We start from the raw sequence: 24,603 nt of genomic DNA on the forward strand, positions 1-24,603 counted from the left end.
GAGATTACCTACTTCACAGGGATACTGGAATGAGTAAATATATAATATTAAAAAAGTTGTCTAGAATAGTACATAGTAAGTTCTTTGTTACAGAGTGTTTGCAGTCATGGTGATGATTTTTGTTATTATTTTTTTGGTAACAGCACTACAGCTTTTTTCTCTGGAGAACTACCTCTCCCATAATCTTGTTCTGATGTTGCTTAGATGAGGCTGACCCCATCTGCTTCTGCTTCAAGGCTGGAAACATAACCCAGACCGGGCCAATCAGTGAATTCCATCCCCCTAGCTACAGTGATTGGCTCAGGAATGGGAAAATGTTATTCATTGGTCCAATCAGGGTAAATCACAGGAATTGCTTGGAATTATTGAGAAAGAGAAGTTGTTTTTTTTTCTTTTGGGTGGTTAAGGGAGTAAGAGGAAAACGTGACAGCTACCACATGGAGTTAGTCAGTCTGACTGAAGCCAGTACAGAGGAAAGCCGAGCCAAGAGCTGAAGAGAGAAAGAGAAATCAATTTAAAACATAGGACCCGGGGACGCTAGCCATGCTGGGAGCCCCAAGACCACTCCTTCTGCATAAGTCAGTTTGTATTGGACTTCTGTCCTTGGCAATGGAAAAGTTACCAGAGGAAAGTGGGGTCGGGGGTAGCAAAAAGTAAAGGGGGTCAAATATATGGTGATGGAAGATGATTTGACTTTGGGTGGTGGGCACACAATGCAATATATAGATTGTGTATCATAGCATTGTACACTTGAAACCTATATAATCTTATTAACCAATGTCAATATATATATTTAAGAGGAAAAAGTGGAATACAATATATACAATAAAGAAATCAGAAAAACAGCTTTAAAAAGAAACAGTAGCTCTAACCGGTTTGGCTCAGTGGATAGAGCGTCAGTCTGCGGACTGAAAGGTCCCAGGTTCGATTCCGGTCAAGGGCATGTACCTTGGTTTCGGGCATATCCCCAGTAGGGGGTGTACAGGAGGCAGCTGGTCGATGTTTTCTCTCTCATCGATGTTTCTAACTCTCTCTCCCTCTCCCTTCCTCTCTGTAAAAAATCAATAAAATGTATTTTAAAAAAATAAAAATAAAAAAGGAACAGTGATCGCTAACTCCCAGAGACACTTCATATTTCCTCTACCCGTTCAAATCTGACCCATCCTCAAGGCCCAGTGCGGAGTTCACTCTTCAGAATGGATGCCTCCTTTTCTAAGTCCCCACAGCACCTCCTATCGGTGTCATGTATTTAATGCTTATTACTAACCACCTAGGAAAGTTTCCCTTTGCAGATGCATTGACTGCATCTCTCCAATTCTATGGATTGGTTCCATGTTTTTCTCTTTGGTGATCTTCATAGCCACCAGCACATCTGGCATTTTGCAGCAAGCTTGCCAGATATTTATTATTTGAATTCCTTTTATCCTCTTATGTTCATCAGACGTGGATTATATACCTCAGTACACAAAGGAATGTAAGCAGAGGAATGCATGAAGTAAACTGGAGGTGCGGCACAGCAGGATTGTCACACGGAGGAACATTTTAGGAGGAGAGCCCAGCCCCTTGCTCCTGTAGGAGCAGCAGTAGAATGTGGACTTGTTTGTATGCATTCCTCCCGGCTGTAAGCTCCGTTTTAAAAAATTATTTATTTATTTTCAGAGGGGGAGGGGGGACAGGGAGGAGGTGGAGAGAAGCATTGATTTGCTGTTCCACTTATTTATGCATTCATTGGTTGCTTCTTGTATGTGACCTCACCGGAGATTGAACCCGCAGCCTTGGCATATTGGGAAGAAGCTTCAACCAACTGAGCTACCTGGCCAGGGCAGGGCTTGGCTCTGTTTTTTAAACACTGTTCTCAGTGCTTTGCACAGTGCCTGACACATCATAGGTGCTCAGTAAATACTTGTTGAATGAATGCTGCGTGTTACAATGCAGGGAGCTCAGATCAATTACCTAAGTCTTACCAACATGTAAAGGAAATGAAGTAAGAAAAGAATTGCTGGTTCTATGAAGCCAACACCTTTCTCCCATTATTCTAAGTCTTTTCTACCATCACCTCATTTCTCCAAATCACAAGAATAAATAAAGCCATTCCTTAGGATGACAGATGAGGTGTAATGACAATAGCATGTTTGGAATGTCTAAGTCTGCAAAAAAAACACACACACAAAAAAACTGGTATGAATTCCAGACCCAACAAAGAAAGGCTTACCATCATTAGAGTGAGTGAGTGGAGGGACATAAAAGCTGAATCACAGATTTAGAAAAAACATTGCATCGGAATGCTCAATATATACACAAAGAATTCTCGGTCTGGATGTCTTATTTTCTTAGATAACATTATGTAGCATTAGTTCTATAGCAGCTTTATGTAGTATAAATTAAATACAAACCACCTTTCCTTTAAAGTAGTTGATTCTCTCCCACAGAACTATTATTACAAAGTCATCCACTTTCCCACCCCAATATTTTCCACTCATTCATTTATTCATTATTCGCAGGTCAAAATTATCATCCTAAAATTATTTTTATTATGTCAATACTCTTTTCAGAAACATTAAACTGCTCTTCCACTACAGAATCCAAGCTAAGCCAGACAGCAAAGGCCTTCAATCACTTAACCCCACCATCTTTTCATATTTAAACTTTCCTGTTCCTCATCCAAGCCTCTAGTCCATTCACCTTTGTCTATTTACTGTTTCCTCTAGCTTGCTTCTCACTTTTGTACTTCTAAATCTTTCCCTCTGTCTAGTCTAGCATGTGTTTTCTTTTAAGCAATATTCTCTAACCACTCCAACTGAAGATGAGCATTCCTTCCTCAGTTCCTAGAGCGTTTATGGCCTACATCACTCATTCCTTTTATTGTCACAGATTATTATCATTTCACGTGAATGTATCTTGTGTTCTTTGCTATGAACTCCTTAAGGGCAGAGATCACATCTTGGACTTCTTTGCATTGTGCTTTACATATAACATGGATTATTTCAATGATTATTACGGTAATAACTCAGGTGATGCACAGCTAAGGCCTTTCATTGTTCCTGCCTGGGGAGGTTTCGTCCCTTTTCAGTTAGTAATGCCAATTGCCATAAATTTTTCAAATTTATAAATATCCCTCATGACTGAAATAAATTAGAATTGCTTTCCAAATTTGCTGTTTTGACAAAGATCTTAATCTTAATCTACCAAGAGCTTTTTACAAAGCAATAAAATCACACAAGTACCCAACAGAAAATTGGGAATGCATAAGCAGAAATGATTACTAAAATAACAAAAGATAAGCATCTTTACTCAAAATTGAAGAATTGCAAATTCAAATGAAGTTCTATCTTTTACTTCTGAGTGTAGTAAAAGTTAAAATCACCAGTAATCAGTATAAGAGAAATAGGAACCTACCTACACTGTTGAGAGTACAAATTTGGTATAACCTTTTTGGGGGGCAATTTAGCAATATACATGAAAATTTTAGATTTACTGAACCTTAGAGTGAAGAAGTCCACTTTTAGAAATTCTCCCCACAGTTATCTATACTAGTATATATAAAAGACTAATATACTAAGTGTCCTTCCCTCCTTCCGACTGGTTGCTATGATGTGCACTGACCACAAGGGGTCAGATGCTCAACGCAGGAGCTGCTGAGCTGCAGTGACTTGGCAGCAGCGGTGCTTGAGAGGAGGGAGCCCGATTCCTCACGGGGCTGTGCGATTCCACCTTCGGCTGTGCGTTATGTTGTTGCTGGGGCACTGTCCTCTCAGAATCTGGTTTACTGCACACTTGGGTTTGAGATCCACACAGCAACTTGGCAGAGTGCTCTCTCGCACTCTGGGATACCTCAGGGGATGTCGTAGAGCTGGTTTTGGCCTGACCTCCACAGGCCAGGCTGAAGGACCCCATCTACCAGAGGGACCCCACTCACTCCACAGATACCTTTCGAGCCACAGCGCCACCCCAGGTACAGCGGGGCAGGGAGGGTCCACGGGAGGTTGGCTCCAAGGCGCGTCCTGTCTGTCTCACCCCGTAACACCCTGCTGGCCACCTTCTAGTTAATTTCCTTTCAATGTGCATGAATCCATGCCCCAAGTCACTAGTAATCACATAAACATATCTATGTGTTAAAAGATGTTCATCACAGTATCATGTATAATAGCAAAAGACCACTTAGTGATCTTCAATAAGGAAGTAACCCAAGGTCAAGTACCAAGCTGTGGTGGTCTGGGACTTGAATCCAGGCAAAATAACTCCATGCTCAAAATCAAGGCTTTCTTACACCAACTGAACTTACTTAGGGCCACTCTCTTAGAAGCTAAAAATCCTGTATAGACATTGTTCTGTGTTTTTGTGTTGTTTTTTTTTTTTTGCCAGAGGGAAGATTAGTTAGTAGTAACTCATAAACACAACTACAGTCATTAAATAGTCAGAAATGGAGACAAAATGAGAATTCCTATCTTCTTGACTCTCAATCCATAGAGCACTCTGCCATTTCTCATCTCAGTTTCTCATCTCATCACACATTTATTAAACTTGGTGACATGTCTGCAAAAAAAAATGTTCTAATGAATCTTTCAGGGTGTTCTGATAGCTGCTCTGTTTTGAAGTATATGTGATAAATGATTTATATATTCAATTTATTAAAAACATGTCCATTACTTTGGGGCCTTGGGTGGATATTTAAAGGAAGAAGATGGCATATCGAAGCCGGCAGTTAAAATTCTCAATAAATAGCTAAGGGATGGCCCACTAGGAGGTGTCAGATCAAAAAGATAATCTGACAAGGTGAGTGGACTTGGCCTCTAACTCAAGATGCAGAAGCAGAACCACCACAGAAAATAGTATTGCTTCCATTTGTTGTGGCAAAACTTCATATTTCTTTTGCAAAGACAAGCAACTGATTTTTCTCCTGCTCGGTTTGACATACCAAACTCCCATTACATTTAGAGAAAGAACATCTCACAGTGGGATGCAAACACAAGTGACAGTGTGTCTGGCAATCTTAGGAAGAAAGAATGATCAAAAGCACAAAGATCTTTCAAAATCAACATAGATTCATAGTTCTTTCTAGGAGGCCAGCTATAGAAGGGGCACTAGATGGACAGAACATAAGGGTTCAATTCACTCTCCCTGTCTCTGTTTCCTAATTAAATTTCAGAACATGCCAAAAATATTCTAGGGTTTGGAAGAGCAAGAGGTAAAAGGGTTACAAGAGTGCAAGATTTCAAGATTCATCTCTGAAAGCGAGGCTAATATATCAACTTGGATTAGTCAGCCAAAAATATGAAAATAGAAAAACATAATAAATTAGTTCGTTGTCCATGACTATAATCTGTTTGCCTGATGCCAGATGTACTTATGATAGGAAAACCAGGTGGCTTAAAAATACCTGGAGAACATTAAACACTTACATAAGATAACAGATTTAAAAAAAAATATTAAATGGGTTGGTAGCTTATTAAGGTATGCAGTTTTAACTTGGACCAATGGTAAGTTTTCCCATTTTAGGATTTCAGTGTTTATTTAGGGAACTATAATACCGTATAGTACAAACCACATATTAAACCAATGCGATCATGATCTGAAATAAAAGTTTTATTCAATCACTGTATATGGATAGACTAGACAGTGATTGAAGAGAGTATCCTTGAAGGAGAGAAGCTAGGACCTCTTTCTCACACATTCCCAGCAGACAGTCAGTTCCCAACACCATCGAGACTTCATAAGGCTGGCAGAAACTGTGAGCCAGCCCTACGTGGTATAACAAATCAGCACAGGAACCATCTAACCATGAAACTGATGAGAGGAAAGAATGAAATCATTCCTGCTTAAAATCTGTCGATGTCATCTCTTAACCTATTTGGGGCGATCGGCTCAGCTGGCTCTATGGAAACCCAGCCATGTGTACGGTAAGGACTCACTAGAAGCCATCATCAAAGTTAGTAAATCTGTTTCTGCTCTTTGCAAGCTCTCCTTGCTTAGCTTGATCGGTCTGCCTCTCTTATTGCTCAGCAATTAAAGGAAGAGCAGAAAGAGCTCTTAGGAGAGACATACTAAGCAAACATGCACATACACAACACAGATCTCAAACAACAGCACCTTGACAGGTATTTTCACAGCCTGATACACTTAAGCAAGAGGGAAATCAAGGCTCATTAAAAAATGTTCACTTTTGTATAACTGCCTGTAACTTTCTTTGTGGACCCATAGAGTCTTCTAACACACCTGTGCGTTTTGGGTGCTGGAATAGTCATCAGCATAGGCCAATTCTGATACAACAACTACATCCTAAATTCTTCTGGCAAAAAGGTATGATTAATAAAATAAAGGAAACAGAATAAAATTGGTCCACATGTATTTTTTTATAGGAGATTCTAGAACCAAAAATCAAGTATATATTCGTGTACCCCAAGATCAAAACCTTACTGGTTAAATATTGCTGTTAGGGGCTATTACTTAATGGCAAACGTTTCTTAAATTTCAAAGGCGTTCCTTTTCATACCGTGTCCTGGATAAAATAGTCTGGGTGTATACATTGCTGCAAAGATCTCTGGGAAATGCTCTTTGGCGGTGGATCTGGGAAATTCCAATGAAAAAATACTCACTAGCACAAATTGTGTAAAAAGATGGTTATGCTACTTCCTGAGCATTTAATAGCTATTTGCATTTATTTACATACATAAGTCGCATCAGCATATTGATAGAAAGGTTTCTATTAAAAGCCCGGGGAAGTAAAAGGGAGAAGAAAGGGGGAGAGAAAAGAACCAGTGGCATGGTAGGGGAAGGGAAATAATTCTTGACTGGAGAGGAGTTACTTAAGATCATGTCTTGAACTTCTGCATATTTCCCACTTTTCAACACAAGGGCAGGAGATAGTGACTCCCCTTCCGAGGTTAGACAGGCCAGAGTTTGAACCAGTTCCACATCCAGGTCATGGTCAGGGTCACATCCACTGCGGCTTCCACCTGGAGCTCAAATGCAGTGCTGAAATGCTTCAGGGAGTGCATGAGGCGGCTTGCTCTGGGCACAGTGAGAGTGATCTAGGAGGAAACAGAAATGGGTGAGAACCGTAAAAGTGTCTTCATACTGCCTAAGAAACCCCTGAACATCCCAACTAACATGGAAACCAGGGGAAATGGTATGTACAAGGTACTGCAGTTTGGCCTGGGATTAAGACCCTTTTGAACAGTTAATATCACATGAAAGGAGCCATCAGGTGGATGAGTTTCATAGGTTCTGGGTCAGATGTAGGCTGATATACTAGGTAATAAGTACCTCTCTCTGTCCTGATCTAAGCCAGCATTTGTCCAGATGCACCTTTAAGTCCCTTATTCAGGCTTTTAATTACTACAAAAAAAACCCCCAAAAATATTGAATATAAACTCTAATTGAAAAATAAAATTTAAAAGTTTAAAAAGAAGTATTACAATGTTTTCCTATTTTATGAGTGTCAGCAAAGGGACAGCTTTTCTATTTCCTTCTTATATTGACATTGGGGCTTGGCTTTTGACAAATTAAACTTTAAGAAACTGAAGAATTTTAAAGCATTGTTTTTATTCACTCCTCAGGAACAAAGCCCCTTTCCAAAATAAATAGACCGGGGGTGCAGTCTGTGAAAGCCTGAAGGGGTCAAGTTAGACTCACGGTGAAACTAGTGCAAAGTGACAGTGGCCGCAGCTCTTGCTTGTGGGGATAAATGAGATAATGGGTGTTGTTAGGTGCTGACCTGTGTTCCCTCCCAAATGCCTAAGTTTAAGTCCTAACTTACAGTTCTTAGGATGTGGCTGGACATAAAAGACAGAGCCTTTTAAGAAGTAATTGAGATCAAATGAAGTCATATGGCTGACCCCCAATCCAACATGACGGGTAAATTTATAAGAACAACACAAACTGAAGGTGATTGTGTGGCTACATGAGAAAGAAGGTGACCATCTGCAAGCCTCAGAAGAAATCAACCCATTGACACCTTGATCTTGGACTTTCCAGAACTGTAAGAAAACACACTTCCGTTGTTTAAGGCACCTAGACTTATTATGGCAGCCCTAGAAAACGAATACTGATTTGGAAGTGCTTGGTAATTTATGGAATATTACAGAAACGCTAGTTGTCATCATTATTATAAGAATAAGAAGGACAGAGGAAGGGTATCGTGAAAGAGCTGGGGAGTGGAAACCAGCCTTGACACACAAAAGCTACACATACCAATAAAAATGGATTGGATGCTGACCTCATGCTGGGTGTGCCGAGATGAATAAGATGTGCTTTTTGACCCCTAGCAAATGTCAAGGTGATGAGGACCACACTGGAAGAATTAGAGAGAGGCTCGGGGAAGGCAATCGCTTCTGCTTGTTGGGTGTGGTGAGTGGAGGTGGGGAGAGGCGTGTTTGCAAATTTTCCATAAATAAAGAGTGGCACTTAAAGTTTCAAAAACAAAATAAGACTTTGCCAAGCAGATGAGGTGGGCACAGAGGAGGAAAAGTGTTCCGGGCACAGATACATGAGCGTGTGCCACGTTGTGGGGACATAGTACACAGGGTGGAGGCGGGACAGAAAGCACAGGGGAGAGTGCTGGGAAATAGGACTTGCAAAAAGCTTGGCATCCACTTGTAGATGGCTTAGTATGCTGAGTGGAGGGATTTGGATGCTATCATGTAGGCAATAATGAAAGAAAGTGTGGTTTTCTTTTCTTTTTTTTTTTATTCTCTCAATATTTCTTTACTTTCTGCTCTTATCTGTTTTCCTCACTTTCATTGCACACCTTTATTCAGACCTCCAGGCCTTCTCTCTCCAGCGTACCAGGTTCCATCAGCCACACTGCTCCTAAAAGCTTCTTTTCTAGAGATTTAAGTGATTTTCCATGGACCCCCATTCTCGAAAGGTAATTAGTAGCCTGGATGTTCTAGACCCTTTGCAAGCTTTGTCACCAATTTGATGAATTTTTTTTAGGACAAGTCATTTTTGCAATTTGTTAAACTGACAATAATGGCCGCCAAAGTGTGATGGGGTCTCAAAACACATTGATTGGCCGAGTGAGTACAATGTGTCTAAAAATTGATGTATACCCCATTCTCTGGCCTGGGCATTCTTTCTCTCTCTTTTTGTATCTGAATTAAAATAACATCTATCAATTATGGAACATGGCCAAACAGTTAAAGACAAGTTATGAGATTAATTGGAAATGCATGCCATTCCTTGGAGGAGTTTCAAGAGGAACTTTCATCAACTCATGTTTATATATCACAGGGAAAAATGCAACATTCACCCTTTATTCAAAATAAAGCTCATCACATATACTCAAAAAGCTGCACGGAACCTTTTGACTATGGCCAGGAAGTTGGAGGACACTGTAAAATGTGCATCTGAACAATTAGGTGGTGGAAGAATGGACTCTATGTCTGAAAAGGCAGAAATGGTCTTTTATCATCACATTTCCTGCTCCTGTGTACTAACCTGTAAATTAGAAGTAAGTGTACATGCCTCTGATGTCTAGCTCCATCATCAGTACACTGATAAAAAAGCTAACATTTTGAGCAGGGTTAGTTTTTATGCTCTTAGAATTCACTTTCTAACAGATTTAGGATATCCATTATATGATTGTAATTATAGAAAGACCATTCTTGGAGAAGTATAAAGGAAGTGGTTAAGAATAAGAACTCTGGTACAAGATCACCCTGGTTTGAGTCCTGATTCTCCAGTTTGTAATGATCATGACCAAGTCACTTGCACTATCTCTGTCCCTTTGAGAACCACCATGAGGATGAAATGAGATAAGGTGGGTATAATGCATGCTTAGCTCTACAGGGGATGAAACAAACAATCTGCTCTAGAAAAGAACATTCTCTGCCAAATGCTGGGCCTCAAGAGTGAGTTGGTAGGGAAGCCACGCAGAATGCCAGAAGCGATTCTCAGCTACAACTACAACTTCTCTGGTCAGTGGACAAGAATGCTGCTGCTGATGTAACTGATAAACCTCAATACCAGACAATCAGTCCATAGACAAGTCTCAACCTGTGGTTCAGAAGAAGCTGACTTTATACAGCTTTAATGAAGAGCTAAAAGTTCAGGGAGTTTGTGTTGATAGGAAATATTTTTAAACCCTTGAAGCAAAACACTTTTTTTAAAAAAATGATCTTAGAGAGGGAAGGAAGGGCGGGAGAAGGAGAGAGATCTATTGCCTCTGGGTATGGTCCCGGGTATTATGTGCCCTGACTGGGAATCAACCCCACCACCGTTTTGGAGCACTGGACAATGACACTCTAACCAACTGAGCCACATCGGCCAGGGTGCAAAACACATTTTATACCTATGCAGATAAGTTTCTCTTGGGTCTTTCTGCTTAACAAAAGGGCTGTGAACTGCAGTATTAAAACCCTTAGGTTTTGCACCCATGAGACAAAGCCCTTCAGAATGGTGCTGAGAACAGTTAGTACAAAGAACTTACTTCTCAAGCAGAGAGCCATGGAGATCTTGTTTGGTGGTCTGAATGTTAAGCCGGCATGCCACATGGATAGTCTCTTCTCTGGATAAGTGGGTTAGGGTACCAGAACCGCTGTGGGTACCACCTGGTTCAGCTCTGCTTCTGGCAACGTCTGGAACGCTAAAATGCAAAAACAGAAAAATGATGAGTTTTCACTGTTGACCTTGCACAGAGCAGGTGCACAATCAATGGCTGTAGAACACATTTCTCTATCACTGCAAAATCAATTTCTCTGGGCGTAGAACAGGGATAAAGACTCTTGTATCTCGCAGGAGTCTGATACCCAGCAACCACTGTGTCTGGTTCTGTGGTATGTTTGCCTGAGGAGTTCCCCATTATTACACCGAATGGAACTAATGTTAATATATTTACCAGGTCCCCAACTTTTCTGTTTCTTCATCTTAGCAGAAATTCTACTTTGTAACATGATTGAAATGAAAGGGCCTTTTCCCTAGATCTGGAAATGAAGTTCAGGTTAAGGTTATTTTTAAATGAAACAGAGGAAAGCAACCCTAAAGAAACATTTCAGTCAAAAATGTAATGATAGAAACCAGCAAGATTGGGAGGCATTTACTGTTACTTTGATGATGTTAATCAAAGAGGTGAAGCATGAGATACCGCACATTATAAATGTGGGATTGAAAGAAATATTGAGTATCTATTTTTATTAACAAATAATAAAAGCACAAGAAGAAAATAAAAATCTTTTCAAAAATATCACCCAACTTCTAAGTAACAATAAAAATTTCATAGGGCAGAATTTCTTCTCTAAACTGAGAAATTCTCTTGTAACTAAAACTGTCATGAAGTTGCCACATTAGACTAATGACCTTCAGTTATAATTGGGTAACTGAATTTTAAATTGTCAAAAAAAACCCCACAAAAAACCCGAACTGAAATTCATAAAATTTGCCAAGAGAATAACTCTTTGATCCACATTTGACAATCTGAAAAATACCACAACTTAAAAAAAATAAACCTGCTATGATTGCATTATCCAAGGGCAAAGCAAGCACTTGAACATTCTTTTCAAAAGCATTTTCCCCACCCCCACCCATGACTGCAGGATTAAAAAAACAACTCAGCCACTTTTGTTGAATTTGCAATACATTTGGTTTAGGCTCCCATTAGAGTAACATTTTATCAGTGAAGATTTTTACATGAATCCTGTACTCAATATAGGCATCATTTATATATAGATAACTATATATTGTAATAGTACCTAATGATATACTCACAATGATGTCCTATCACCAATCATTAATTAAGAGTATGGGAGATATAAGCAATGGGTAAAAATTATAATGCCTAGGAATGAAATATTTTGAATGTCTGTAGATTAAGAAAACTATCAATTCCTGAATTTATTCCACACTGAAAATTGTTGACACTAGAGGCAAGTATTGACAGAAGTAGGGCTGATCAATATTGAACCTGAAGGGTCAAAGGACTTCACGTTTGGTGTAATAAGCAACTTAGTTTAGGTATTAATGTGTTTTGGTAAAGTAACAATTATTAAGGGTCAGGCAAGGTTTCTATTATAAACTCTAACTTGGGGAGCTTGCATAGTACCAGGGTCTCCAAAGGCATGAGATAGTATGATTGAAGCAAGATGATGGCTTGGACATAAATAAAGAGAAAGTGAGTCATTATACTCAGAAGTTGAGGAATTTAATTATTTCCATTCTCCAGATTCAAAATCCATCTTTTCTCACCACCTCCACAAACCTTTTATGAAATCTCTAAACCCAGGAAGCCTTAGATGAGAGGTAAATCTCTTTTGAGTTTTAAAATGGCTTGAAATTTTTACTTTTGAAAATTATCTAGCACATTCAAGTGACCTATAAATTATAAATACTGCCAAAGGAGCTCGGTCTAGTCAACCAGATATGGTTCAATGAAATCTTAGAAACACCCTCTACATTTTCCACTTAGTTCTGTGTAGAACATTAGTACCACATGGAAATCATTATTCTTCACTCAAACATACTTGATCACCTTAAGGTTTGGGTTTTCAGCAAATCTGACTCTTTAAGGTAACTAAAATATAGTGTCTTAATTATTTACTCTAAAATTTGAACTTGAAAAAAAGCAAACAATGAAGTATAATATATATAAATATTTTATTATAACAAAATGCTGAAATATAGAGATAATTATATAGATTTACATATTGCCTGGCTTGGGACCTAGCAACATAATTCATCCCCTTATTATTATTTTTAAATTAACATAAAAATTTGCCCTGGCATGGTGGCTCAGTTGGTTGGAGCATCATCCGGCACACCAAAAGGTTGCAGGTCTGATTCCCAGTCAGGGTACATACCTAGGTTTCAGGTTCAATCCCCAGTGGGGGTTGTGCGAGAGGCAACTGATCAATGTTTCTCTCTCTCTAAAAAAATTAATAAACATATCCTCAGGTGAGGATAAAAAGACATAAATATTTTAAATTAACATAAAAATTAAGATTATGGGATTTGGCTTTGAAAGAAAGGATGGCATATGTGAACATAGAAGAGTTGTTGCAGCACTAACTCAAGGACTTTCTACCTATACCGAGCCCCATACAAAGGCAACTTTTGGATGTTCGAGTCCTTCCTGGGCAGACACTAAGTGCTCTGCCCTCTTGTGACCTTTCTCTTAGAATTCAGAATGTATGGATACATTCAAACAACAGAAGTGGGCATTGATCAGCCTAGGAAGAAGCTGTGCACTTTCAGTTTCCATTACATTAAACAAAATACTCATTAGTGCTTGGCATTTTCCCAAGCAGACACAATCTAGGTGTCCACTGAGGCCTCATTGTGCAGTTAAGAAGTTTAAAGAGACCTTCTAGACATCAGCGAGGGACAATTAAGGGATGGGTAAAACTACTCCAGGGTAAGAAGGCTGGAATTACTGGAAACAAACACACATAAGTGTCAACTGCAAACAAGACAAACTATCTTTATCTTCAAGATCAGTTAGATATTCAAGGAGAATATTTTGCTTAATGATCACTACCTTCCTTAATAAAACCGCAGTATAATTTACTACGGGGTCATTCAGTCATATTAAAACAAAACATGCCTAGGTATGTGGTAGAAAAATTAATCTGATGGAAACCTGTCATCACACACAATTATTCCTATCATGTACCCAACAAGGAAACTGAGTATTACTATTACTAAGAGGTCATAAGGATATGTTATCTCTGAAATCCATATCCATTAAAACTGCAGAAACACGTTTTACTGCTAAACTTCCACTCCCAGACCCCACTGCTTCTAGAAAATACTAGAGAGTAGCCACTGGCATACAGGTCAGACGGACAAAACTGTTTTCCCAAGTGTTTCATTCCCTCCCTGTCTTTCTTTCATCCACCCATCTAGCCACCTACGCTTTCACCATTTTTTAAGTACTTCCTGCCAAGGCATTGGGCCACGGCAGGGGCTACGATCGTGAGTGAGACAGAAGTTACAGGCTAGCCCATGAAGCAGAAGGTTTTGTATGATCTCCGTTGCTGTCAGGTCAGTATTAAAACAGCTATATTTAAGAAGTCTTCCAGCAAGACCGATACGTGAGTTAAACTTCAAAAATCAGTCATGTTACCTGTTCCTCATTCTTTGGGTAGGGGAATGGGAAGAAAAGCTCTGTGTGCCAAAATTGTTTCTCATTTTAAGGAGACATTTATCTTCCAACTTTGGCTGATGCAATCTAATGTACCAGCAAGTTTTAGAAATAAATGTTAAATATAAATTTTTTCTTAAAGGGATGCTATACTATCTATTCACGAGGAATTTGTGGAAGAATAGACAAAAGGAAAAAACATGCTAGACATGGAACATGAAAACCTCCTTCAGGTTGCCACGTTACACTCTCTCTGCTTTTTAACTCAAAGACACCATTCTATCAGCACTTAACACGGGTCTTTAAATCCCAGAGCTAATAATGCTTCCCAGCTACAGCTGGATGCCTCTGACAAGCAGCATGTACCAGGAAACCTCACGGGGGATAAGGTTCCTAACAGTCAACTAAGAGTTCAAATCCCAGAAGAGGTGCCCCTGGTGTGCAGAGCACTTAACCCTTCGACCAGTACCAACATGAGTATTCACAAATTATTGATGTCCCTAAATCCCCGGCAGATTGCAGACAGTTCTTGTATCCATTGGAGCCCAAGCATATGGCCACTAATGGGATGGGTTTGAAAAAAACACAAAACACAGACACACATTTAGTCTTTGCTTTGTGAATATAAAGCTACTGAAATGCTAGAAGGTGATTGAACTGGATGGAACACTGCTAAATACATGCTTAGCCTCATGTTATGGATCATTTCCATTGACATCTATCTTCGTCCTCGGTACAGTTTAATTAAAGCTGTCTGGAACAAGTCTGCCCTCTAAATGATCGGCGGTGCAATGAAAAGGTGAAACACGAGGAGGCTTGAGGCCTTTTTTTTAGTGAAGCATTCAAATGGCTGTCTCTGTGGTTAAGAGCAGCAGCAGAGAAGAAATTCATTTTCAAAATTAGCCAGCCATTGGGCTTTTCTGCAAGAGAAGGCTGGCTCCTTCTGATGTCATCTTGGACTACCAGCAATAAGAAAGCGATTCTATTATTGTCCCTTGGTATATGGCACAAATGACACTCAAATTGGTAAGCTAACTTGTCATAGGTCACAGTGTTATTGTGTAATAGAATTTTAATTGATGAAAAATATTTTCTGCATTACACAGACTCTTTTATTACTGTTACTGGAATAAATGCAAAGGCTGAGTAAGGTAATGCCAGGTCTAAGAACTCAAACTGGGCCATATTCTGGACCAAAAGAGATACATTTTTTGGTCCTAAAACAGTAAATACTACAGCAAACTTGTTTATTTATTTTGTAAAATATAACCTCCAAATGGAACAATTTTTGCTTAAGAATATCCCTTTCATAAGATAATTTTGCAACTACTTAATTTGGTTTTATAGTATATAGAATACTTGCACAACAAATATCTTTGAACAATTAAGATATTTATTGAATATCCTTATTGTTTCCAGTACTGTTATGGTGCAGAGGGAACAAATAAATAAAATATGGATCCAGGGCATAGAAATGTGGGTCATGGTTAAGAGATTAAATCTTATCTTAATTATGCATATTTCTTTTCTATACCACTTTACCCCCTTTAATATGATTTTATTTGAAGAGATATAAATTAAATTACATTTGTTCTTTAATGCCAGAATTAATCATACTTTATAAAAGTATCCAAAGGAATGTGTCATGTTTAAAAATTTCATTCATTGGCTTCTCCACACAAATCCTTAGTCATGATGTGGGCTTATCCTCTTCACTTAATATTTATTTGGTATCTACTCCATATAGAATATTGAGTTAAACCCGATCTCCTTCCCATTCCCTTAAATGACCGTCTCTCTCTCTCCGTTATAACATGTGCATCCAGGCTGGTGAAATGTAATAGTAGCATTTGAGGCAGGGACACAAGTTAAGAGGTAGTAGAAGATTAAAGATGGCCATAAATTCCTTGGCAATCCTCCCCTTGGGAGGTGGGGCGTATTTCCTTCCCCCCTTTAAAAAGACTGGCAGATTCCATCTTAGTATCTTGGAACCCTGAATTACTTCAGCAACCATCCTGCTGAAGTAATCAGGTGGAGGGGCCCTGAGACTCCAGGGCAGGCAAAAGAGCCTCGCTACATCCAGCTGTCCAGCTGTCCTCACCAAGGCACCGGACATGTGGGGGAAGCAGCCCTTTAGACAAGCCAGCTGCCAGATAAATTCCAATGAATGACCCTTGTTAATGCCACATGGAAGAGAACAATCGCTCAGCTGAGCTTTGCCCAAATTTCTGATTTACAAAATTATGAGACGTAACATAGTGATTAAGTCACTAAGTTTTGGAGTCTTCTGTGCAATTGTATGAATTTGTCACAATAAGCCCCTCAATTAGAGTTATGGTAGTAGAACCTGAGAAGGGGCACATCATTTGGGGAAAAAAACTTAAATTCTTCTTTGTGTATATGGCTGGTTAAAAAAATTTTTTTTTCTGTAAGAGGCCAGATAGTAAATATTTTAGGTTTTCAGGGCCATGTGGTCTCTGTTTCTATTACTCAACTCTGTCACTGTAGGGCAAAAGAAGACACAGACAATATGTAGCTGAGTATGTGTAGCTGAGTGTCAATAAAACCTTGCTTACAAAAACAGGCAGCTGGCCAGAGTTGGATAGAGGTCACACATTTCTCACCCCTGGTTTATAATGTTAGAAAAGTTTAGCTGAAGATACCCTATATGTAGATAACATACAGAAATGGGGCTTTGTGACCAGTCAGGGCTGAAGATGTAGACTGAAGAGGGCTGAGGGTGCTGCTGTCATATCTTCTTAAAGTTGCTTCTACTTCATTATTTCCTTTAAATGATATTAAGATAGTTGGTAAATACATTAGTAGGCTGAGGAATTACTTGAATCTATAAGGTGGGCCATTGAAACAGGTAATTTATAATCTCAGGACATGAAGAGGACAAAAATCAAATAGGTTTTCAGATGCATTAATAATAGCCCTAAGTCCACTATCAATGGTTTTCAAATTTGTATAATTACTACCTAATGTATTTTTTGCATAAATTGGACTATTCTAGAACTATTTTTTCTAGTTGTGACAAATATCATTCTAATTTTTAATTTATATCATGTTCATGATTTATTTGAACAATTATGAGTTTGGCACTATCTATTGCTTATATTTGAAGAACATCTATAACATTAATCTCCAAATATTTATATCCCAAACTATCCTGAAAAGTAAATGGTTATTTTCCATAATTTATGATAAATTGAAGGCATTTTATCATGCTATTTACTGTTATGTCATGGGGAAAAAGTACAACACTTGAAGAAATAAAATAAGCAGCTTTTTAGTTCTCCTGCACACCTGTTAAGTTTATGGATATTTATTTTAGGCTTTATAAAAATTCTATCAGGGAGCTAAACAATTTAAACTCATGTAAATTCTATTACACAAAAGCTCTTTAACCTTCAACCCATTGCCCTACATGTGCTTGGTACAGTGGTAAAACTCCTCAAACAAACAGTAATAGTCTGCTTGAAATCCTGACTATAACCAATGCAGGTATGCTGGAGGAGTCTAATGAATACTCAAAGGGGTTTTGATTATTTAAAGCAGAGGATGGTTTGAAACGTTCTGTGTTTGGCCTCAGAAAAGCAACTTGGTTAAGAGGTGAAACCTTCTTGTAGTTCCTGTATTTGATAAAGTACAGACCTTATAGCATTCCCTCAGAGACCTGTCACTTCAAGTCCTGGCCTTTAGACTTCTTCCCTCGAGAGTGAAATGATTAGTAAGGTCCTTTATTGGATACATTAGCAATTTCTGCTAAAAAGAGAATTTTAATAATATTAAATTGCAAAGAATTGTGAGGCAAAGCTTGCTTCTAGATACTAAGACAAACTCAGTTTAAGCTGATGATATAGCTCCTATGAAGGGCCATCTGTTTAGCTGTAATAGCATTTTCATTTTTTTTTTCTTTTTACCTTGGTAGCTTTGTTTCAAACCCTGTCTGGGATACCTGGTTGATGTGAAATGAGATTGGCGGGTCTCAGTTCATTTGTGGCTGGCTGAAATTTCCCATCTCCCTTTTCAGAAAAATGGTCCATAAGGAAATTAAGTGAAAAGAGTTAGACGTCACACATGGATTCACGTATAGGTGTACTGAAGACCTAGATAATCTTCCTGTGTGAAAAGTACAATATAAATTCAACGCTGGTTCATTGGTTCATCTGCTGCAGCTCTCTAGCACCTGAGGTCTCCTGTACCTGAAGATGATGCAACGTTAGGGACATCTCTTTACTATTCTAAGACACTGCATAATTTGAGCTGAGATTGTAACGTGGCTTGAAATTGGCTGTGATTTGCTGCTTCATTTAAACAGAGATGGTGTATGGAAGTAGTGGAAGAGGTACATGTTCTGTGCTTTTTTACATTATGTAAATAGATCAGAAGTCTCCATAAATAACAATTAAAGAATATTCATAGTTTAAGAGTAAACAGGTTAGATGCCTTCAGACCATACATTACCCAAGAGAGAAAGTAGAACACCATAATTATAACCCAAGGCAATATTACCTTAAAGTGGTATGAATTTTTATTTCAAAAGTCAATAGGGTCTTTTGCATATAAATTTAAAGTCAATGGAAATTGCACTCAACTTACCAAATACCCAATTAGTTTCTTGTTACAGATAATTTTTATTGATCCCAATCTGGTTTGTCAACATGGATTAATCAAAATCATCAGGGATTGAGATCCCGGATGGCTCAAGAGATCAGTTCCTGGGCTATGAGCCTTTTACCCTCAGGTCACTGTTTCCAATACTTCTGGGAGTTTTGAGAGGCCTATTTGACAGCTGGTGTGAAACAAACCAGTACTTTCAACTAACTCCCTTGAATAGATTCATTGTTCCTTGCATTCAAAGACATTATCACTTACTGTCTGAGGGTATATGTAAGGTGAAAAGTTATTGCATCATCAGCAGTCCTAGTTATTCACTGATATGTCCATATTCCTAATTGCCTATGGAAAGCAATATCCATTGCTATCCTCAAGGCCTGCTGTATGTGAGTTCAGAATATTCATCTCTATATGACATTTTCCTGCAAACTGAACCAGGCGATCTCTGACTGCTTACCCCAAGCTATTATGTATTCCTTTCTTTGCAGAATAAACTGTAGAAATGTTTCTTTTCTAGAGATTATATGCATGTATATCTGCTACCTTTGTTTGCCTTGTGGGTCTTTTATAAAGTACAGGTTATAATGGTCTTATCTTTTCTCATTACATAAAAACTCCAGGTTCAGAGCCTTACCGGACAGATGGCTTCCCTGAAGAAATATCATTCCTTGCAGTTCTTTGGTTAGATGATTATTCTTCACTTGCTCATCATCTTTAGGAGTCTTTTAACCCCAACCTGGGCATCTATAGTGATCTGCTGGCAGTACATATGCCCTGAACTTTAGTTACCTGATCTCATTAGACTAGGTTAAAAAAAACCCCTGAAGATCCTCTTCCCTTCAACCCTCAGTCTGGCTGACGCTACTGATAGCTTTCTTTATTCAAAGTTAATCAGATGACCTTTTAAAAAAGATCTTTGCACTTGTAGCCCCATAGATTTTGTTGTCAAGGACCAAACACCCTGTTTCTTTCCTGTTTTGGTAGAAAAATCAATAGACTTATTATTCCAAAGATACTAGCCATTCTAGGAGGAGAAAGAACCTTGGTTTTCCTATGAAACTATACATCTAGAAAGCCAAACATAGTAACTGGTAACTACCAATTGCTGTATTATGAATTCAAGTTCATGGTTCTTAATAATATAAAGAATGGATAGTATCTAGTGCTTTCGGGGGTATTCTCAGAGGGAATTTAAGGTAATCTTTGTATATTGGGGAGGAAATAGCATGGTTCTCTACTACTGGGCTATGTACATGCAATGAAGCCAGCTAAGTAGAATGTCTCAATGATAGAGATCATTTTTTAGGGAGTGGCCATAGGAACTGATAGTTTTGTTACTAGTTAACCATATATCTATGGCTATTTAATTTTGCAAGTCATTGCCATGGAATTGTAAGTGAAGGTGTAGGAGGCTCTCATTAAACCAAGCAATGTATAATCATGGATTCCAGGTATCGGGAAAGTAGCCCAGGATAATGAAGGCAGTAACCATGTTATTCATCTTTATATGCTCAGAACAAGATAGTCTCTGACACATTACCTGCACTCAACAAATGTATGACAAATGGATGAATAGTAGAAACCAGAGAGGAATGCTAGGTCTTCCACATTTCTTTTTAATCCTACTCGTTATTTTTTGGTGATGATGACTTAGAGATTGAGTCATTCCATCTTTTTTTTTTCATTCCATCTTAGTATAGTATAGTTGGAAAGCATGTGAATGCCATGTATTTAATTTGAATCATAATTCTGATATTTTTAAACTTTTATTACAATGCTAATAAAAGGCATTGGGAGGGAAGACCTAAAGATCTACAGAGGTGATTATGAGCAAGACTTAAATATCCTCATCTGTAGAATCAGAATAATACTTCATTGGAATGTTGTCAGGATTAAATAAGTTAACATATAGTGCATGAAACATATAAGTTACGTTATTATTATTATCATCACCATCCAAGTGAGAATAGGGCCACTTTGCTTCTGTTGAGTCCAGGTGTGAGTAACCAACATCTGTAGCAGCAGATAAAAGTACCAGAATTATTGTGAACATTAAAGGTTCAATTAGCTCATAGTTAGAGTGAATCTTCTGTGTGGTTTGATTTGTGTGTGTCACATTCTCTTGAGTTGGCTCTGACTCGTGGTGACCCTATGAATGAGTGATGCCCACAATGTCTTGTCCTCAACAGCCCTACTCAGACTCATACATATGGCTTCATTTATGGAGTCAACCCACCTCATATCTGGTCTTCCTCTTTTCCTGCTTCCTTTTATATTTCCCATCATTACTGTCTTTTCAAATACCACTGCCTTCTCATGTTGTGCCCAAAGAAGGATAGTTTCAGTTTTGTCTCCAGGGATGTTTCAGGCTTAATTTACTGAAGGACCCACTTGTCTTTCTGGCCACCCAGGGTATCTGTAGAGCTCTTCTCCAACACCACATTTCAAATGAATCCATTTTTCCTATCAGCCTTCTTCACTGTCCAACTTTCACATCTGTACCTAGGGATTGGGAATGTGAGGGTGTGGGTGATGTTAACCTTGGTCTCTAATGACACATCTTTGCTCTTGATACTCTTTCCTAACTCTTCCATTGCTGCCCTTTGGAGTCTCAGCCTTCTCTTGATTTCTTGGATGCTGTCTCCACTTGAATTGATTTACCAGGTGAAAATATGTGACTTCCTTATTCTAATTCCCCTTAGAGAAATAAAATTGTATTATTTAGTCAAGGGGATCCGTTTTTTCTTTCAGGTGGCCAAGAGGTGTGTGTGTGTGTGTGTGTGTGTGTGTGTGTATGTGTGTGTGTGTGTGTGTGTGTGTGTGTGTGTGTGTGTGTGAGAGAGAGAGAGAGAGAGAGAGAGAGAGAGAGAGAGACTGATTGAGCTATGTTCCAATGCCCAGTAATTGTGGAGGCTGAGAGAGTGTGGGAGTGCAAAAGCATGAAATGCCAACATTCTGACTAAGCTGGAGAATGCTCCTAGATTCCTAGGTGGCCTAGGAATGAAAGGAGGCACCGATGGACAGACATTTCTGAAAGAACTCTGGTGTTGGAAGGGAAGACCTACTAGACCTACAGAGGGATATGGGAGAAGAGAACACCTCTTAGCCTAGTACCTTTTGTACACAGCAGCAGAACAGTATAGTATATTAGAAAGTAGATATACTGAGTGACTATAAAACTAATATAAAGTAAAATAAAAATTTCCGAAAAGACTAGACAATCTCTAGAGTTTATATTGATCTGGAGGGACATAGTCATTTCATATTTAGTTTTTTTTTTTCAGTTAGAATCTTTTATGTAATCTTAAGTTTCTCTATATTACATTTTTTCTTACTTTATTTGCACTCACAACTCAGCTGAAATAAATTGGTAACCTGGAACTATATAGGTTTTGTTTTTCTCTCACCATGGCCAGTTTTAAATAATCAATGAATAAAAGAACCCTACATACACAGACCTTGTCTTGAAAGATATCTTGAAGATTTATAATATGTTAAACTAGGAAAAATTTGGGAATAATCAGCACAATACCTTTTTCTCTCCATTATAATCAGTTTTTCAGCCTCTACATCGATAAGACTTTTTCTCCTTTTTCACAATGGTTTACAACTTAAATAATTTAATACAGCAGTTGCTATATTTTTATTACAAGCTTATAAAACTGGAACTATAAGTCTTTTCTATGTAATATATTACCAAAAAGTGACACTGGAGAAGGGGAACTGATGATTACTAAAACTGTAATTCAATCTTCAAGTTCGGAAGATGTCATAAAAATGTTTCTGCATTACTTGCATATGGCAGATACTAGCAAGCTGCCTCAAATGAACTCTCTCTGGGTATTCAATCTCCTCTTCAGCATTACTTTATATGCAATAAAAAATAAAATGGGGCTTCACAATGCAAATGCAACTGTGATTCAAGCCCAAATAGTTCTTTTGTCAAATAGGATTTTCCTTTATGAAGTTTCAATTTAGAATTAATTTTGATATCAATGCCCATCAAGCTGTGAAAATTGGACTGAATCAAATGTGTCTATTCCTATTTGAGCTGACATGTAGAAAGTGGTAATTAGAAAAATGCAGAGAATTTGTACCATGCTAAGGAAAAGTAAACACATCAGGCTACATGTTGTCAATCTGGTTAAAAGTATATAGGTGTGGTTAACAGTAACAGTCTATGAAAGCCTATGTTTTTCATATATTTTATTTTTTCCCTTTAAAAATATTTATTGTTGAAAGTATTACATATTTCTCCCTATTTCCCCCATTGACCTCTTCTAGGCCCATGCCCCAGGCCTTCATCACTCTATTGTCTGTGTCCATGGCTTATGCATATATGCATACAAGTTCTTTGGTTGACCTCTTCTCACCCACCCACTCTCTGCAGCCTTTCCCTTGAGATTCCACAGCTGGTTCTATGCTTCTATGTCTCTGGATCTATTTTGTTCATCAGTTTATGTTGTTCATTAGATGCCACATATGAGTGAGATCATGTGATACCTGTCTTTCTCTGACTGGTTATTTTGCTTAGCATAATACTCGGCAGGTTCATCCATGCTGTTGCAAATGGTAAGGGTTCTTTCTTTTTTACACCTGCATAGTATTCCATTGTGTAAATGTACCACAACTTTTTTATCCACTCATCTGCTGATGGGCACTTTGGCTGTTTCCAAATTACATATATTTTAAATTTTACTACTTTTCACCCTACCATATTAGTTGTCAGGAAATAATTTTCTAATTCTGACTAATTCTGACTGATTTTTTTCTAAGATCTGAAAGGTGTGTGGATTAACTAACAGATTCCTATAGTGTTTACATGGAACAATGTTCCACATAACTCAGGACTCCAGCATGGAAGGGAATGTATTCCTTTTAAATAAAGAGGATGATTAGTTATTTGTACATTCTTGCCAACTGGTGTTATTTTGCGTACTTGTCTCATCTACTGACTTCAGTTTAAAGAAGCATCGAATTCCCCATACCTGTTTTTTAATGCGTCCAACATGCAGTAATCTACTGATGATGTTGCAGGTGAAATTTCAGAACTGTTATTGTTCCATTAAACGCCACTGCCTTCTGCATTAAGTCACTATGGCCACACTTTGCAAACTTCTTTTGAAATCTTCCCAGGATGAGAATAAATCAGCTTCTTGAGGGAGATGGAGCGACTGAACTTTCATAATATGGATGCCGAGGGTCAACACACAACGTTGGAAAGTGAAATTTTCCATTTATTCTCACAGCCTGAGAGAGTACGGGCAGCACTTTGTGAGTTTCTGCATTTTGTCTCGCAGCCAACACCACCCAGGCCCATCAGCCAGCGGTGAAAGGTCACAGACGCTATGTGAGTGGTGTTTAAGTCTCACCACAAAGAGGCTGCTAATCACATCGCATTAGGGTGAATTATGGCCATTGCAGCGGGCTGAAGGCGGAGAGATTAAGCAATAACAACAGCACAGCTACAGCTGTGAGGCAGTGGTGGAGAGGTGGTGCTTTCATGACCCCGTGGTAATTGATTGGGGTTCTGAAAACCTTTGGTGAAAGACACCTTGACCCTTCCAGGTTAGCGTTTTCTAAACAACCTCCGTAATAAGTAGGGAGACATAGCCCATTGAACACGTCCTAGTCTTGGAAAGGCTCAGAGCCTTCTCCTCCAGCACGCAGAAGTCCCGTTAGTCCAGGAGTGCAAACGTAGTCCAGTCACTGCTTCCAACAGGTCTCCACTTTGCAGCCCTTGGCTTCGGCACCCTACATGAATTTTTAATTTGTTTGGTCTCATTTTACTCTCCTACTTAGGTAACCCCTGGAATGGATTTCATTTTCTGTAGGAAAATTTGAGGAATCATAAAGAAGAAGCTATTGCTAGGTGTTTTTAAGAAAAATGACTTACATGTCTTAAA

The sequence above is a fragment of the Cnephaeus nilssonii genome (assembly GCF_951640355.1).
Source record: "Cnephaeus nilssonii genome assembly, chromosome: 4".
Classification (NCBI taxonomy): Eukaryota; Metazoa; Chordata; class Mammalia; order Chiroptera; family Vespertilionidae; genus Cnephaeus; species Cnephaeus nilssonii.